This window comes from Protopterus annectens, chromosome 9.part0 (assembly GCF_019279795.1).
Source record: "Protopterus annectens isolate FY-2018-M chromosome 9.part0, PAN1.0, whole genome shotgun sequence".
In the NCBI taxonomy this organism is placed as follows: domain Eukaryota; kingdom Metazoa; phylum Chordata; order Ceratodontiformes; family Protopteridae; genus Protopterus; species Protopterus annectens.
This window is the reverse complement of record NC_056743.1, coordinates 776,209,048-776,223,282: the sequence shown is the minus strand read 5'-3', so window position 1 is coordinate 776,223,282 and position 14,235 is coordinate 776,209,048.

The following is a 14,235-nucleotide window of genomic DNA, read 5'->3' as shown; positions in this document are numbered from 1 at the left end:
AACTACCTCTAACACACGAGATTCTTATAACAAAGACTTGCAAAAAAGATCTAAACTGGTGGCTTCAAACGTGCAACCTTTCCAAGGGCAGACCGTTTGTGCTACCCACGCCCACAGTTACGGTGACCACGGACGCTTCCCTGATAGGGTGGGGGGGCATCTTTCAGGGACAGTCAGTCCAAGGCGAATGGACCAATTTGGAGTACAATCTGCACATCAATGTTCTAGAGTTGAGGGCAGTGTTTCTAGCGTTGCAACACTTTGCTCCCCTTCTTCCTCTAGGGACTATTGCAGTTCAGACGGACAACATGTCTGTAGTCTGGTACATAAACAAGCAAGGGGGAACCAAGTCCTATCAACTATGCAGAGAGGCCATGAGAATTTGGCAGTGGGCGGAGTCCACGGGTCGCTTTCTAATAGCAACGCACATCCCGGGGTCATCCAACGTCATAGCTGACAGGCTGAGCAGAGCGATTCTGTTACCGCGAGTGGTCTCTAAAACAGTCAGTGGGGAAAAGGATTTTGCGGACGTGGGGCCAGCCTTGCTGCGACCTGTTTCCGTCTGCAATGAACGCCAAATGCAGCAGCTACTTTGCCCTATTACCCCTCCAGGGAAGTCCCCAGGGACGCACTGGTTTCTGATTGGCCCCGGGACTCCTGTACGCATTTCCTCCATTTCCTCTGATATCAAAGTTTCTCCAGAAAGCCAGGAACCTACACAGGACGATAATCCTCATTGCTCCATTCTGGCCTCGTCAAATTTGGTTTCCCTTCCTGAAGATACACTGCATTCGGGGACCCTGGATTCTGGACCCAGAGCCAGATCTATTGACTCACTCGTCAGGGGTTCCCCATCCCGCGCTCCGGTCACTCCATCTAGCAGCTTGGCTGCTCCAATTCCCAACTTAGCCAGGTCTGATCTTTTGTCACCAGCAGTCCAGGATATATTGGTGGCTTCGCATAAAGCTTCCACTACTAAAACATATTCTAGTAAATGGAAGCGATTTGTATTCTGGGCGAATACACACCAGGTGGATCCCTTTATAGCTCATTTGAATAAGATACTAGAGTTCTTAATGGACTTATTTCATCAGGGTGCTTCTCCTGCTACTCTAAGAGTTCAATTGGCTGCCATTTCGAATTTCCATGTGGAAGAATGTGGAGCTCCCGTTATGGCTCACAGACTTTGTAAAGCCTTTTTAAAAGGAGTGTTTCATATTAGACCACCGGTCAGATCTCCGACGTCACCTTGGAGTCTGAATTTATTGTTATCTAAATTAATGTTGCCCCCTTTTGAACCCGCCTCTTCTTGCCCATTAAAATTTTTGTCCTGGAAAACTCTCTTTCTGGTAGCCATTACTTCCGCTAGATGAGTATCTGAACTTCAGGCTCTCTCCATCAAGCACCCTTATTTGATCTTTCACTCTGACAGAGTTTCTCTTCGTACCAATTCATCCTTCCTCCCTAAAGTGTGTTCTATTAACAATATTAATCAATCCATTGAATTACCCACTTTCTTCAAAAACCACTCCAACAAAATGGAGTATATGTTACACAAATTGGATGTTCACAGACAGCTAAGATTTTATTTGGATAGAACAAAAGATCACAGAAAAACAGATCAACTCTTTGTGGCTTTTGCTGATAGCAGGAAAGGACTTGCAGTTACCAAAAGAACTCTTTCTAAATGGTTAACGGATTGTATAATCTATGTCTACGATTCTTCAAATCAACCCCTTTTACACAAACCCAAAGGACATTCCACAAGGTCAGTGTCTACGTCTTTGGCTCATGCAGCTCGCCTACCACTGGACGCTATTTGTGCGGCTGCTACTTGGTCTAAGCCACATACATTTATTTCTCATTATAAAGTAGACAAGGTTTCTAGGGACAGGGCAACCTTTGGTTCCACTGTGCTCAAGAACGTCCTCCCGTGAGTTCCTTAGGATCAAGGAGCTAGGGACGCTACCCATGCGTAAGAACAAACGGCGAGATTGAACACTATCACATATAGAAGTTATGTCCTTACCATAACGTTCCATGTGGAGTGTTCATCTCGCCTTTGTTCTTACAGTCCCACCCTCCCACCCGTAGGAAGAACGTTCTTTGATGCCTGGCCAGGAGCATTCTGCTACTGTTACTATATTGTGTACATAGTTGGCATATATATATATTTATATATGTGTCTGTTTAGATATATATATAGCTTTCTGTAATTCTTTATATACATATGCGTATAAGCATGAATGTGCTATTCTGTAGATTGGTTTGCTTGCAAACTAGATCTGAGGTAAAGGCAGAGGGGGATTGTGGGTATTAGAGTGTCTCGAGCTTCTTCTCGATGCAGAGCTTGCAAGAGGCCGGCACGGAGCCGAGGATCGGCTCCGAACCCATGTGTAAGAACAAAGGCGAGATGAACACTCCACATGGAACGTTATGGTAAGGACATAACTTCTATTTTGCAGTGTAGCTTTGATGTCCTAGAAGCTTCTTGCAGGGCTGCAGTCACTGGTTCTGTACTGAGAAGGCATGCTTGGCTGAAGGAGCAAACCTTGCCAGATCATGTCAAATCCAAATTACTAGACACCCCTTTAAATAAGGACCATTTGTCACCAAAGCAGAAGAGGTTCTTAAAAAGATGGAAGAAAAAGCTAAATCTATGCAAACTGTTAAAGAATTCTTACAAGTGCAACCACCTAGATTCAGTAGGCATTGGCCTTCTAAGAACTGGTCCTTTCCAGCCCCTCCCAGACAAGACCCAGGGGAAACAGGCCACCCAGACTATAGTCTCAGGGTATGCAGAGATCTAAACAATGGAGTGCCCCCACCCCAAAAACGGAGTGGTAAGCCGCCCCTATGGAAAAAGTTCACAATGACTTTACAATTCTCCTTCCAGCCCTGCCCAACTGCTTGTGCCCCTAGGAGGAAAACTTGCCCTTCATGAAAACAACTGGATGTCTATTACTCAGGAACGATGGGGCCTCAACATTGTATCCCAGGGGTACAAATTTTACTTCCATTCACTGCCAACCCCAAGCAGGTTTCCAGACCTTCCTCCAAACCAGTGGGCAGAGGCTCAAAAGCAAGCACTTTCCCTACTCAATATCAGAGCCATTCAGCGTGTTCCAGTAGAACAAAGGGGTCAGGGTTTCTACTCCAGACTTTTCCTGATGCCCAGAAAAGAGGGCTTTTGGCACCCAATCCTGGATCTTTCAATTCTCAACACCTTTCTGGTGGTCCCAAAATTCAAGATGCTTACCCTGCAACAGCTTCTCCCTATGCTATCCAAGGATGCCTGGTTAGTCACTCTACACTTAAAAGAAGCCTATCTGCACATCCCCATAAAGGAGTCATGCAGGAAATTTCTACGTTTTAGGGTAGGCTCTATGCACTATCAGTTCTCTGCACTTCCCTTTGGCTTATCTACTGCGCCCAGAGTATTCACAAAGTGCCTGACTCCAGCCATTGCATACTGCAGGCAGAGAAATATCCAAATTTTCCCATACTTGGACGACTGCCTGATTCAGGCGAACAGTCAGGAATTGCTACTTCAGCGCCTGGCATTTGTAAAAAAAAACCTTCTCACTCCATTGGGGTACACCATCAACGAAAAGAAATCACAACTGGTACCCAGTCAAAAGATTGTATTCCTGGTAGCAAGCTTGGTCACAACTTCCCAGATGGCATTTCTCACTTCAGAAAAACAGATCTATCTGACAAACTACTTCAGACAAATGGCCACCAGAACCCAGCTATCTGGAAGAGAAATACTGCAAGACCTAGGGTTCATAGCTCATGTATTCTGCTATTTCCATATGCAAGACTGCATATGAGGAAACTTCAATGGTACTTAAAAAGTCTTTGGTGCCAACATTCTCAGGACCTGGAAACAGTCATTCCTACCATACCTTGTCTAAGAGCAGAGTTTCTGTGGTGGGCAGAAGCATGCAACCACAAGGGACTGCATTTCACTCTGCTCCTCACCGAACAAACCCTGACACCAGATGTATCAGACTATGCATGAGGCACTCACATGGCAGGCAAATGCATTTAAGGCCACTGGAGCCCAAAGCAGATTCTCCTTCACATCAATCAGAAACAGATGCTAGCTGTACAGAATGCTCTGACAGCTTTCAGATACCTAATCCTTCCAGGACAACTGCTGATAAAAACAGACAACACCACAGTTATGTGGTACATAAACAAGCAGGGGGGGACCCATTCTTACCCACTCTGCAGGTTAGCCATGGCCCTGTGGAACACAGCCTTGAGCAACCAAGTGCATCTACAAGCTCAATTCCTGCCAAGCAAACAAAATTTACTGGCACACCACTTAAGCAGAAATCTCCTAGACCCACATGAGTGGAAATTGGAGCCCAACACCTTCAACCTTCTGATCCAGAGGTGGGGGACACTGGAGGTGGATCTCTTTGCCTCCCCTGAGAACCACCAGTTAAGCAAATACTGCACCAGGAACCCTCACAGCAGGGCCTGGAAGGTGGATGCCCTATTCTTTCAATGGGAAAACCTCTCAGTCTATGCCTTTCCCTCTCTGCCCCTCCTCTCAAGAGTACTACTCAAGATAAAACAGGACAGACCAAGGCCAATTCATATTGCCCCAGACTGGCCTTGCCAGCACTGGTAGACTTTCCTGTGCAGTCTGACTACGGTGCCACCCTGACACTTACACCAGACTCCCTACCCTGCTGTCTCAGAAGGAGGGACAGATTTTGCATTCACAATTGCAAACCCTAAACCTTGCAGCCTGGCTTATCCCTTGAATACCCCACCAGCAACCCTCAGCAAACAAGTGCTAGACGTCATTATGGAAGCTAGAAGGCCTAGTACTAGGAAATCCTATGCTGAAAAGTGGAAAAGATATTGTTCTTGGAATCAATCTAAAGGAAATGACACAACAGTGCCCTCCTTACCTCTAATCCTGGATTACCTAGCAGAGCTACTCCACAGAGGTCTATCCTTCTCCTCCATTAAGATTCATGCCCCTGCCATCTCAGCGCATTATAATACTGAGCCACCTCTATTTTCTCATCCTCTCATCAAACAGTTCCTGAGAGGGGTAACAACTTAAGGCCCCCTAGGGGAACACCCACCCCTGCCTGGGACCTTAACTTTGTACTGGAAAAGCTCATGCTTCTCCCTTTTGAACCTGCTGCCTCAGCAGAGTTAAAATTCCTCTCTTGGAAACAGCATTGCTTTTAGCCATAACTTCAGCTAGAAGAGTGTCTGAGTTACAGGCACCCATGGCTGTGGAACCTTTCATTATTTTCCATGCTGACAGGGTTTCCCTCAGGACTAACCCGTCCTTCATGCCTAAGGTGGTGTCCAGTGTGGCTCTAAACCAATCCATCCATATACCAAACTTCTTCCCTAACCCTCAGAACAAAGGGAAAAGGATCCTGCACTCCTTGGACGTGCACAGACAGCTCAGGTTCTACCTTGATAGGACTAAGCCCTTCAGAAAGTCTGACCAACTGCTAGTCAGCATTGCTACAGAGGCAGAGGGTAAGGCCATTTCAAAACAAACCATTTCCAAATGGATTGCACACTGCATCCATTTCTGCTACAAGCACCATGGAAAACCTACCCCACAGGGGGTCAGAACACATTCCAGTAGGGCTACTTCTACCTCTACAGCATTTCTCAGGGGAGTCCCTACCAGGGACATTCTGGAAGCTGCAACTTGGAGTTCTGTACACACCTTCACCGAGCATTACCACTTACCTATCTTTTCCAAATCCAGGGCTGGATTTTTTACAGCAGTCTTGCAAGGCCTACTAGCCAGCCCTAACACTTCTTGACTGCCTCCACCCAACCTCAGTTTTGGGAATCAACATAAGTGTGATGACTGCAACAGTGAAGCACAAACAACATAGTTGTGTACACTTACCGTAAATGTAGATGTTCAAGCGTATTCACTGTTGCAGTCCTGGTTTCCCACCCTCCAGCCCCCTGACTTTGTCTGCCTTTCTACCTCTCCTCTCTATGGAAATCCCTAATGGCATTTGGTATTTACGTTTTACTGGTGGTGTTCCCCACCATATACTAGCTCCCTATTTGGGGGCTCCTGACATTTGGGCCAAGAAAAACTGATGTAATGGCGTTGGCTGCCTGTTTTATACCCCTGACGACCTTATTTATTTATTTATTTTACATTTGTTGACCGGGCTAGTCCCACTGGATACATGTTCATTTTCAGTAGAGGCCCGAGGAGATAAGCTCCAGTTACACTATTAATTCAAAAGAGATATAATAAAAATTAAATACATTGTCAGTAGAGATTAAACATCACAATCTTCAGTACAAGGTTTACAAAAAACAATGCTGTATTACAAGAAACATATTTACATAGGAGAGGTTTGACAATTACATAGCAGACTAGGAAAAAGAACAGATTCAAACTAATAATTAAGGTTGTTTATAAAAGTAAATGCTCAGAGTAACAAAAACAACATGAAGTTAGTATATATACAAAGTGGAAACATATGTGGTCTCAGCAAGTTGATTATTACAGAAATATGTATTCTGTGGTAGTTACCTGAAAGACTAGATATCAAAGTAAGGAGGCTTACTATTCAAAATGTAAGGGTATAAGGAGGAAGGAAAAGCAGTAAGGATAAACGGGGGGGGGGGGTAGTCTGGATTAGTACATGGGCATATACATTGAGATTTAAGAAGTATTTTTAGTTGCTTTTTGAAGAGTGGTAATGATGTAAGAGATGTTAGTTTGCTGGGAAGCCTATTCCAGGTTTTCCCCACAGAATTAGAGAAAAGAGAATCACCTGCTTTGTTGTAAGATTTTTGAATGGATACTAGTAATTTATCTGCTGAGCAAAGGGTAGTAAGATTTTTGTAAGGGGTGATGAGGCTACATAGAATAGGAGTATTACCTGGATGATACAAAGTCTTATAGGTGATAATAAGTTGTTGAGATTGTAGCTGGTTTTGCAGTTCTAGCCATCCTAGCTGTTTAAGATTTTGGCAATGGTGAGTTCGAAATGGAGAGCCAGTGGCAAATCTGGCAATGTTGTTATAGGAGGTTGCTAATTTGTTAAGGTTGCTTTTGGAAAGATTAGTAAAGTTGGGGAAGGCATAGGGGAGTGTAGAGATCAGATGGGTATGGGCAATGGTAGTTCTAGCTTCTGGGGTAAGGAAAGGTTTTATCCTGTAAAGGGTACTGAGTTTTCTGTTTACAGTTTTAATAGTTGAGTTAATATGGGAGTCAAAGTTCAGGTTGTGGTCAATTATTACACCTAAGAGTTTGGTGGTTGGGTCAGGTGCTATAACCGTACCATTGTTAGATGTAACTGTGAGGTCTATTGGGGAGGATTTTAGTGTTGGAGTAAATAACAACAATTTTGTTTTTTTGGCGTTTAGAAGGAGACACTGCTGAAGGAATCAGTTTTCTACTTGGTTAAATACAGTTTGAGTTATGGATTGGAGTTCAGATGAAGATGAGGCAGCACAAATTAGTGTGGAGCCATCTGCATACTGTATGCAGGTAGCTTGAGGAAAATTTATATTTAGATCCTTAATAAAAATGGAAAAAAGGAGCTGTCCCAAGATAGAGCCTTGAGGGACACCAAAGGTAATAGGGAGAGGTGTGGATAGGTGATTGTCCCAAAGGACAGCTTGATGTCTATTTTTTAAGTAGGACTTGAACCATTTTAGTGCCTGTGTGTCAAGACAGAGTAATTTGAGTATGTTTAGAAGTGTCTGATGGTTAACCATATCGAAGGCTTTATAGAGGTCAATAAAGAGTGCAGAGGAAAGCATGTTGTTATTACGATGTTTGTTAATGCAGTCAGAGAAGGATAAGAGAGCAGTGGGGGTACTATGGCAGGACCTAAAACCGTGCTGGCAGTCAACTAGTAGGTCATTTTGGCGAAGGTGATCAAGTAGTTGCTGGTGGATGCATTTTTCCATAATTTTAGTTAAAGGAGAGAGTAAGGCTACAGGGCGAAAGTTAGAGAGTTCTGTTGAGTTACCACCTTTGTGAAGTGGAATAATGTGAGAGATTTTCCAGAGAGATGGAATGGAACCTTCAGTAATGGTTCTATTAATTACGATGGAAATGGGATAGGCAAGTACTTTTGCTGCAGTTTGCAGGTATTCAGCTGGTAGGAGATCAGATGAGGGGGTACATGGTTTAAGTTTGTGGAGTAAGGTATGGATAAGGGATGTAGGAACTGGTTTTAAATGAAAAGTGGGGTATTCTAGGTAATAAGGATGGGAGAGTTGAGCTAACAGTAAATAAGGAATTTGCTAGAGATAGAACAGTTTCAGTAAAAAAGGTGTTGAAAGCATCAGCAATCTGGCTGGGACTGTTAAGGGAGAGACCTGATGGAGTTGGTGTCTTGGAATGGCCTGGGTATAGAAGTCTATTTATACCTAACCAAAAAGTTTGTGTTTTTTGTTGATAATTTTCCTGGAGTTTAAAGTAGAATTTTTTTTATGAAGAATTGTTGATCTTTTAGTGGCATTTCTCAGCTCTTTAAATTTTTGATGATCTGTTGGGTTTTTAGAGTTTCTCCATTTAGACCAGATTTTATTTCTCAATAATATTTTCTGTCTAGTGTCTTTAGTGAGCAATGGAGCAGCTTTACTTCTAGTTCTTATAGAGTGAGTAGGGGCATGGTATTCCAGGATTTGTAAAAAAATTAGTGTTAAAATAGGTTACTGCTTGCTCAAGAGGGAGTAGTTTTAAGGGTGACCAGTCACAGGCTTGAAGCTCAGCTTGGAAGCTTGCTGGATTGAATTTTTTTTTGTTCCGCATAGTTTTAAAGAGAGTCTGGTTGGGAATAAAGGTTCTTTGTCTGATTATGTAAGTAAGGGAGTAGTCACTAATATCATCAGGAAAGGTACCTGCTTTATAAGAGAGGGTATGGCTATTTACTAAGATCCAGTCTAAGATACTTTCTTTGCTACTGGGTTTTTGGATTCTGGTTGGACTGGTAATTATTTGGGAGAAGCCATAAAGATTGATATGGGTTGTAGGTTTGGATGAGGTACAGCAATTCCAATCTATATTAAGATCTCCAAGTAGAATTGTTTCTTTTGGGAAGGATGTAGAAAGCCAGCAAAGGATATTTTCTAGGATGTTAATGTTATTGCCTGGAGGTAGGTAGGAGCATATAATGTACAAAGATTTACTAGCACTGATCTGTAGTTTAGAGATGAGGATTTCAGCATTACTATCAAAAGGTAGTTTTACATCTGAAGAAGTGACATGTAATTTAGATTTGTATAGAATTGCTACCCCTCCACCCTTTTTGGCTGTACGGTCTAATCTTAAGATATCATAGTCAGGTGGGATAATTTCATTGTCCTTTGTTACTGGTTTGAGCCAAGTCTCTGTTAAACATAGGGTATCGAATGAATGTCTAGCAGGGCATGTAGTTGGCTAATTTTATTGTTTAAGCTCTGTATATATTGAGATGTGCTATGAGCAGAGAATTATGGGTGCTAGTGGGGGTGAATGGGGTGTTGGCTTGAGGTAGGTAGGGGTTTATTGGGGTATTATTGATTGGTCCAGGGTTAGGGTGAATGTCACCGTGGAGTAGAGGATGTTGTTTCAGAATATGTATAAACCTCAGGAGTTTACAGAAAATATTTTGTGACTTCCTAGCTTGTAGGCAAGTAATATGGGCAACCCTGTGAAACTTTGGTAAAAGGTAGGTGGTGGTGGATGTTATGTTAGAATGGCTTTGGAAGTGTAGTTGACTTAGTAGTAATGTCTGCTTTAAGGGATGGTAGGACTCACTATAGTGTTGGTTTTCATATAAGGTAAGAATATAGGGTACAGATAGAATAGGTAGTAGGAGAAGTAAAAGAGATAGGTAAATAAGTTTTGGTTTGAGAATTAAAGGCATACTAGCAGTGAAGAATAGAATAAAGTTTAAAAAAAAATGTAGGGGCTAATAATGAGTTTGGAATGAGATAGTATTTCAGGGGTAGTAGAAAGGTAAGCAGTATGAAACGTGGGTGTGTAGGATTTAATTATGTAAAGGGAGTACTGAAGTGCTAATGGTCAATAAGGGAAGCGGTGTGGTTTGATAAGTATAAATGTATGAGCACTGGGGGTGGGTTGAATTTGGGGGTAGGGTAGGGGAGCGGAGTGAGCCTGCAGGGCGAACAGAGTGGGTAGAACAGGAGAAGGAAAATTCTGCAGAGACAATCTGTGTATAGCAGATTTCCTGAGACACTCTTGGTATTTACAGGTGAGTAGGGTGTGAAAATGCAACTATTTGGTAGTTGAGGGATAGTGAAAAAATTATAGAAGTATAGCTGGATGGAGGGGGAAAAAATCCCTGAAGAATAGTGTAATACAGCAGGAAGATTGGAAAGTAGTCAGAGATAAAGTTTGGGAAAAGTGGAGTAAAGGATGCAGCACAAGCCTGAGGTCAGAGTGCCACCTAGTGGACAAAGAGTAGGGTACAGCAATAGGTAGCTATGGTAGAGATAACAGATAGAGATGGCTTAGATAGTAGTCAGTGAAGAGAAGGTCAGTATTTAAGGGGTAGGGAGGGGTATGGCTGCTGGATTCCTGGCTCGGTCACTAAAATATATACAACTCTAGATAATTACAAAAAAGTTCAGCTTATCATTTAGGTCTAGGAAAGAACATACTTTCTTATTCACTTTGGAACCTGGAAAATTGTGCAGGTCTCTTTGGGATGACGCTGGAGTGGCTGAAAAATTAATGGAAGGGATCCTTAAAGACCAGGCAGATAGGTTCCCAATTCTTAGTGCAGAAGGGAAGGTAGATAAGCTAGGAAGGTTAGGGAGAGAAAAAATAAATAAGTACAATTAAGTGATTAGGCAGCAATAATGTCAAGTTTGTAGACACAGATTATTACAGTGATAAAGAGCACCTTGAATGCATACACCTTGTGAGACTGCTAACATATAACATTCTGAGCTAACATTTGAAATACAGCTCTGTTCCAATAATACATATAGTTATATTTAGAGAGCTGTGGTGACAACTAATAGCATGCAGTTCTATGCAGAGACATGAAAACAATAAGAATCTTAATTCCCACTGCTATGAGCATTAATGAGAGAAAAACAAAGATGTGTCAGAATTATGGAACAGTGAGGTAAATAGACAAGTAGTGAAATACAACAAGCTCAAAAGTACACAAACCCTAAGAGGCCATACTGAAAGTAATTAACATGATTTGGGCAGATACTCAATAAGACAAGGTGCAAGTAACAGCCACTAGAATTTTTCTCCTACTAAGAGCTTTGCAGTCTGCTCTAAGCCCAAACCGTTTGCTCACTTTACAAATGGGACTAGTAGTATTCCATTTGGCCCAATATTTGACTTAATCTATCCCTACAGAAACCCTGAATGGTCAAGGTTCAATTAATAGGCTTCTTTACATTTCAGCTACATTTGGTTCAATTAGTAGTCTTTTTAGTTTCAGTTAGTAGGCTTATTACTTTTCAGAAGGGTGGGTATTACCTATTTCCCTTTTTAGGAAGGTACCAGCAGAGCACCGGACACAACAATTTCCCAGTTTCAAAGATATGAAAACAAAGATAGGATACACACAGAAATAAGCGTGCAAGCACCAAGACGACCTCTTAATTAGGCGCTCCTGATTAACATTAGACAAAAATAAATAAATAAAAAAATGCCATGGAAGAAGCGACAGCATCCAATGCAGAAATACTAAGACTCTGGTATTCTTACCAACTGAGGCAGATAACCCAAGTATGATGACTGCAACAGTGAATACACTTGAACATCTACATTTATGGTAAGTGTACACAACTGTACTTTTTGGAAGAGTAGTGAGGTTTAAGGGAATGCAAGAATTAATCAATTTATATAACGATGAATTAATGATAAATATACAAAAGAATATATGTGATATATAATGTTTGCAAATGGGAATATGTTAATATGGTTTGTTTTCTTTTATATAAATGCATGTTTGCCTATGTTTTAAGTGATAATTCAATAAATACGTTAAAAAAATATTCGACAACAGTTACTGCAAAGGTAACAGTGATGCTAAATCTGACAACATAGCAAGGATATGTATAGGTGCCACTGGAATCTTGCACAAAAACAGCTGCACACTAGCCATTGCAGATCACAGAGTGTACAGATTTTGAGTCTTTTAAGCCACCTCAAATACAGATCCAACTCCCTTCAAACAAAGATGCAGCTGCTTTCCTTACCACGCCAGGCACCTAAAAAGCCCTCTTTCTCTACTGATTCTTAAAAAAAAAATACCTGAAAAGGCCCAGAAAAAAACTGAAAGAAGATAAAATATTCATATCCCCCAAGTCTTACTTTTAAGGGTGATGAAAAAAGGAGTCAGGGCTCCAGGGTTAACCCAATGAATCTTCAGTTTGGAGATGATCTGCACATTTTTTTTAAGAAGAAGGATGAGTCCCCTCACCCCAGGGAAGGCTGCCAAATACTTGTCATTTCTCTTATAATCCTGGATATTTTTCTCTCTCTGTGGACATTTTAAAATATGAGACTGATGTAACATGGGACAATGCAGATGTTATTGTCCAACTACTGTGCAAAGCACATAGAATTTCTAACCACCCTGAGATTGTGCTGTCTGGTCAAAGACTCAAAAATGAGATTCACTTGTCTCTACAGCAGACTTAAGATGCCCCATACACCACGATGTTCAGCTGTCTGTCCCCGTCATGAGAACTTGAGCACTTGGGTGATGGACATATTTAGTAAGTGAATGTTCGGTCCTCCCATTTAATCGAGGGTACTAAAGTGACAAACATGGTGTAGTCTTACAGACAACTATGTGATAAAATGTTCCTATCTTAGGGTAGCTGCCAGATGGGCCTCTGGGAGAAAGAACCTTGGGCCGAGGCCCCAGCCAGTAGTAACTTGACAAAGTACATGGTGGTCTGTATAATTTAAAATGTATCTAATGGTTCAGCTCAAGTTGCAAAAATTGGCATGAACATATTCCAGCAATTTTGCTTCAGACTGGTGTACTCCATACCTCTCAAATGTCTGGAATTTCACAGAGTGTTCCTCCAGATTTATACTTCACATTATGGTCTTTTTCATGAAATATATGGCTTTCTGACAAATTGTTGAGGACTGGGGTCCCTAAGTAATGACAGACATTTGACTTTCATGCTTCATAATTCTTCTGAAAATGTATGCTAATGCAAAACATGTTATTTTCTCAAAATTCTAAGTTTATAAGATCAGTATATAAAATGTGGTCCTGATTTTGGCTTTTGTCCTCTCTGTTATTTATGGCTTTGTCCAAAATTCTTGAGCCAAGAGGTATGTGTACTCTGTGGAAAATTCCAAGATGATGTTCCAGGATTCCACATTTATAGGGTCTCTGCTGTTCAGTGATAATACAAATGGCACCATAAGAATATGGAGGACCAGGGTGAAACCCTCATTGCTTTAAAGTACAATTGCAGCCTCCCCAGTGTTCATTAAAGAACAAGGAGTATGCAACATCAGATGTGGTTCCATTGTGTTCCATAGAAGATTAACAGAGGAAAGCAAGCAGGAGAGAAGTTCAGATAGATAAATTCCAGCAGGATTTCTAAAAGAGGTATCATGATAACCACTATTCATCAGGATGCTGCTGACATCCCCATGGCAATGAGTCGCTCTCATGAAGGTCTCCCAGTTGTACCATTCTGGCAGCACTTGTGGGATGCATATCCCTCTACCTGTTACATTGGTCCAAGATCATCAAAAACAGATGAGTTCTGAAGCTGCAAAATCCTATTCCCGAGACACCCTCTCTCCCCCCAAAAGTCTTTTCCTGACACCCAACTCCATAAATACTAGAAAAGTCAAAGGTTCTCAGCCCCTCACATTAAAAAGAGTTGCCCAAGAGATCCCACCAAACAAAAAAGGCAGGCTTTTATTGCAGATTTTCACACTTGTTGCAAAGAAAATGAAAGACCTTATGTTCATATAGGATCTAGTACGCTAAACCATTGCACTCCAAAAGATAAAAATCAGAATGATCTTAGTGTAAAATATTATGCCTTGTCAGAAGCAAAAGGATTTAAGGTGTTCTTTAGGCATGTGGGATGCCTACCTTCACGTAAATATCCAGAAGGATTTATAGAAGTTCCAGTGTTCCAAGGATGGATTCAGTCACTTTTAGTTCAGAAGCCTCCCATTTGGTCTCACTATGGCCACCAGGATGTTCACCAAATGCATGGTGTGATGATGTGAGGAAA